The 5,575-nt window shown below is 35.1% G+C and overlaps 1 pseudogene; it reads left to right on the forward strand.

Moving 5' to 3' along the window:
• Positions 1-2,558: 2,558 nt before the first annotated feature.
• On the forward strand, positions 2,559-3,590 carry LOC141493893 (nucleophosmin pseudogene; annotated as a pseudogene).
• Positions 3,591-5,575: the final 1,985 nt, after the last annotated feature.

Consider the following 5,575-nt stretch of genomic DNA (forward strand, 5'->3'; position numbering starts at 1 on the left):
TTTCTTTTTCTTCCTCTGAATGAGGATAATACAGTACTTAGCCAGTCAAATAACAGTTGTCTTAGCTCTCTGGACTGCTGAGAGGAGCTGCTTCCATCAAGGTTGTTCATCTCACAAAATTCTTGTTGATGTGTACATTGTACTCTTTGCAGTACTCCCTTCACTCAGCATCAGATCCTGTAAGTCATTCTATGCTTCTCTAAAGTCTGATCATTTATCATTTCTTATAAAACAATGGTGTTCCATAGTATTCATGTACCATAATTTGGTTAGCCATTCCTAAACTGATGAGCATCTTCTCAATTTCAAGTTCTTTGTCACTACACAAAAACAGCTGCTATGAATATTTTGGAACATGTAGGACTTTTCCCTTTTTCCTATAATTTCTTCAGGATATTAGACCTAGAATTGGAATTGCTGGGTCAAAGAGTACAAAACACACACACACACACACACATACATACATACATACAAACAATCCTTCTTAATCCAATGAACACTGTATAAAGATCATCTCTTATGTATCTCTTTTCCTTAGTCTTAATCCCTCATACCAAAAATTACTAATTTATAAACATGTGTATCAAAATACACATGTACAATGCCAACCTGACTTTTCGCTACTGAGGGGAAGGTGTGGCAGGAAGGGAAGGTGGAAGGAAATTTTGTAATTAAAAAATATTCCTGTACATTTGGATGAAAATAAATTAATTTTTTAAAAAAAAGACATATTGTAGGAATCTGGCTTTTAATCCATCCAGCCATCCACTTCCATTTTATCAGAGAGCTCATTCCAGACTCATTTAGAATAATTAATTTATTATTTCCCTCCAAGTTATTCTTCCCCATTTGTATTTTTCTCTTTACTCTTATTCTTCCTCAGCATTTTTTTGTTCCCTTTCCCTTTTTACTTTTATTTAAAATTTTAACTTTCAATTTACTTTTACATATAACTTTGCATTCCCTTTTAACAGTGCCTTCTTCCCTTTTATTATTCTCCCTTCCTCTACTTTCCTGTAGAGTAGGATAGATTTTAAACACAATTAGGAATGTATGTTATTCCCTCTCTATGCCAAATCGATTGAATAGGGTTTGCTGTGTTCACACCTTCCTTTCATTCTTTCTGTTTCAATATGTCTTTACTCATCTTCACCTGGTGTTATTTAACCAATAATGACTAAACTTCTCCATTTTATGTTTTTAAACTACTATCAATCAAAATGAAGATCAATTGCTTGATTTGATAGATAAGTAGCATTGCCTCATAGTCACTAAGTATCCTCCCCTCTTCTGCCTCAATAAAAACACACTTCTCAAGAGTCATGAATCACATCTAATTATAATCACTTAATACCAACTATGCTTTTGAAGGACCCTCCATGGACACAGAATCCTCATGATTCAAAGCATCATGCAAAGTCAGATCATTTTGAGTTTTACAATTTTCCCTCTAATCTTGCTTCCCTAGTCCTGCCCCCCACAGAAGGCAGTCTGTTAGTCTTTACATTGTTTCCATGGTATACACTGATCTAAATTGAATGTGATGAGAGAGAAATCATATGCTTAAGGAAGAAAAAATAAAGTATAAGAGAAATCAAAATTACATAATAAGATAATGGTTTTTTTTCCCTCCTAAATTAAGGTAATACTATTTGGTCTTTGTTCAAACTTCACAATTCTTTCTGTGGATACAGATGGTATTCTCCATCAGACATAGCCCCAAATTGTCCCTAATTGTTGCACTGATGGAATGAGCAAATCCATCAAGGTTGATCATCACCCCCATGTTGCTGTTAGGGTGTACAATGTTTTTCTGGTTCTGCTCATCGCACTCAGCATCAGTTCATGCAAATCCTTCCAGGCTTAGCTGAATTCCCATTCCTCTTGGTTTTTAATAGAACAATAGTGATCCATGGCATACATATTCCACAGTTTGTTAAGCCATTCCTCAAGTGAAGGACATTCACTTAAATATCCAATTCTTTGCCACAACAAATGGTGCTGCTATGAATATTTTTATACAAAGTGATGTTTTTACCCTTTTTCCATAATCTTTTCAGGGTATAGACCCAGTAGTGGTATTTCTGGATCAAAGGGTATGCACATTTTTGTTGCCCTTTTGGCATAATTCCAAATTGCTCTCCAAAAGGGTTGTATGAATTCACAGCTTCACCAACAATGTATTAATGTCCCAGATTTCCCACATCCATTCCAGCATTGATCAATGTCCTTTCTGGTCATATTGGCCAGTCTGAGAGGTGTGAGGTGGTACCTCAGAGATGCTTTAATTTGCATTTCTCTAATAAGTAGTAATTTAGAGCAAATTTTCATATGACTATGGAATGTTTTGATTTCCTCATCTGTAAATTGCCTTTGCTTATCCTTTGACCATTTGTCAACTGAGGAATGGCTTGTTTTTTTGAAAATTTGACTCAATTCTCCTTTTCCTCAGTGTGATTCCATCCTGAGCGGAGCCCCCTCGGGAGCTGGAGCCGGTCTGACTGGCTGCCTCGTCCTTCTCCATGCACTCCTCCGTGCTCCTCTGCATCGCTGCCCAAATGGAGGACTCGATGGAAATGGATATGAGCCCACTCCTGCCCCAGAATTTCCTCTTCGGTTGTGAACTAAAGGCTGACAAAGATTACCATTTTATTGTAGACAATGATGAAAATGAACACCAGTTTTCATCGAGGACCATGAGTTTAGGGGCTGGTGCAAAGGATGAATTGCATATTGTTGAAGCAGAGGCACTGAACTATGAAGGCATCTTTGAAAATGTCTGTGCAGCCTACAGCTTCTCTAGGTGGCTTTGATATTACACCACTGGTCATATTGCGGTTGAAGTGTGGTTCAGTACCTGTACATGTGAGTGGCCAGCACCTAGTATCACTGGAGGAAGATGCAGAATCTGATGATGAAGAGGAAGATGATATGAAACTCTTGAATATGTCTGGCAAACAATCAGCTCCTGGAGTTGGTAGCAAGATTCCACAGAAAAAGGTAAAAAACTGTCTGAAGAAGATGAAGATGATGATGAAGATGAAGATGATGAAGAAGATGATGATGATGACTTTGAAGATGAAGAAAGTGAAGAAAAGACCCCTCCAATGAAGAAATCTGTGATACTGCTGCAAAAAATGCACAAATCAAACCAGAATGGAAATATTCAAAGCCATCCACACCAAAATCAAAAGGTCAAGAATCCTTCAAAAAGCAAGACAAGACTCCCAAGACTCCCAAAGGACCTACTTCTCTAGAGGATACTAAAGCAAAAATGCAGGCAAGCATTGAAAAGGGTGGTTCCCTCCCAAAAGTGGAAGGCAAATTCATCAACTATGTAAAGAATTGCTTCCGGATGTCTGATCAGGAGGCTATTCAAGATCTCTGGCTGTGGAGGAAATCTCTTTAAGAAAATAAATTTGAACAGTTTGTTAAAATTGTCCGTCTTATTTCTGTAACAGTTGACATCTGGCTGTCCTTTTTATAATGCAGAGTGAGAACTTTCCCCACCATGTCTGATAAATGTTGTCCAGATTACTTTGCCAAGAATGTGTTGTCCAAAATGCCTGTTTAGTTTTCAAAGATGGAACTCCACCTTATGCTTCATTTAAGTTTGTATGGAATGTTAAGATAGGGCATAGTAGTAGTGGTGGTCAGACAAATGGAAATGGTGGGGAGACAAAGTATACATGTGAAATAAATTCAGTATTTTTTAAAAAAAGAAAATTTGACTCAGTTCTTTCTATATTTTAGAAATGAGTTATTTGTCAGAAATGCTAGTGGTAAAATTGTTTTCTAATTTACTTCATTTCTTTTGATCTTGTTTACAGTGGGTTTGTCTGCAAAAGCTTTTTAATTTAATGTAATCAAAATTGTCTAGTTTGTTCTTAGTGATGTTCTCCATCTCTCCCATGGTCATAAACTACTTCCCTTTTGATAAATCTGACAGGTACATTATTCCTTGATCTTCTGGCTTGTTTATAATTTTTTATGTCTAGATCTTGTAACCATTTGATGTCATCTTGGTCCATACTAACTTCCAATTTTCATAACAGTTTTTATTGAAGAGAGAGAGTTTTTATCCCAATAGCTGAACTCTTTGGGTTTATCACGCAGCTGATTACTGTAATCATTTCCTCCTTTTGCACCTAGTCTATTACATTGATCCACCACTCTATTTCTTGGCCAATACCAGACAGTTTGATGACTGATGCTTTATAATATAATTTTAGATCTGGTAGGTATACGTCACCTTCTTTTGTACTTTGTTTCAATAAATCCTTGGAGATTCTCGATTTTTTATTTCGCCAGAAGAATTTACTTACAATTTTTTCCTAACTCATTAAAGTAATTTTTGGGAGAATTTGATTGGTAGGAAACTAAACAAGTAGTGTAATTTTGCTAGAATTGTCATTTTTATTTTATTAGTTTGGTCTATCCATGAGTAGTTCATATTTGCCCACTTATTTAAGTTTGATTTAATTTGTGTGAGAAGTGTTTCATAATGGTTTTTGAAAAGTTTCTGGGTCTGACTTGACAGGTAGGCTCCTAGATATTTCATATTGTCTGACATTACTTTGAAAGGGATTTCTCTTTCTAGCTCTTTCTTCTGCTTCTTGCTAGTCATATATAGAAATTTTGAGTACTTATGAAGATTTTATATTTTATATCCTGTGACTTTGGTAAAGTTGCTTATTATTTCTAAAACTTTTGAGATGATTTTTTTGGGATTCTCTAGGTAAGCCATCATGTCATTGGCAGAGAGAGTTTTTTCTTTTCTTTCCCTCTTCTAATTCCTTCGATTTATTTTTCTTCTCTTATTGCTGAAGGTCACATTTCTAATAAAATTTTGAATAGTAGTGGTGATAATGGGCAACCTTGTTTCACCCCGATCTCATTGGGAATGCCTCTAGCCTATCCCCATTGCATATAATGCTTGTTGATGCTTTCAGATAGATGCTGCTTATCATTCTAAGGAACAATTCATTTATTCCTACACTCTCTAGTATTTTTATTAGGAATGGGTACTGTATTTTATCAAAAACTTTTTCAGCATCTATTGATATAAACATGATTTATGATGGGTTGGTTGATATAAATAATTATACTGAAAGTTTTCCTAATATTGAACCAAACCCTGAATTCCTGGGATAAATCCTACTTGGTCATAATGTATTATCCTAGTGATAACTTGTTGTAATTGTTTTGCTAAGATTTTATTAAAGATTTTTGCATCTATATTCATCAGGGATATAAGTCTATAGTTTTCTTTCTTTGTTTTAACTCTTCTTGGTTTAGGTATCAGTAACATATTGGTGTCATAGAAAGAGTTAGATAGAGTTCCATATTCAAATATTTTTTCAAAGAGTTTATATATAATTGGAACCAGTTGATCCTTAAATGTTTGAGAGAATTCACATGTGAATCCATCTAGCCCTGGAGAATTTTTCTTAGGAAATTCAATAATGACTTGTTGAATTTCTTTTTCTGAGATAGAGTTATTTAGGTATTTAAATTACTCTTCATTTAACCTGGGCAATTTATACTTTTGTAAATATTCATCCATTTCATTTAG

Source organism: Macrotis lagotis, chromosome 7 (genome assembly GCF_037893015.1).
Source record: "Macrotis lagotis isolate mMagLag1 chromosome 7, bilby.v1.9.chrom.fasta, whole genome shotgun sequence".
Taxonomy (NCBI): Eukaryota; Metazoa; Chordata; class Mammalia; order Peramelemorphia; family Peramelidae; genus Macrotis; species Macrotis lagotis.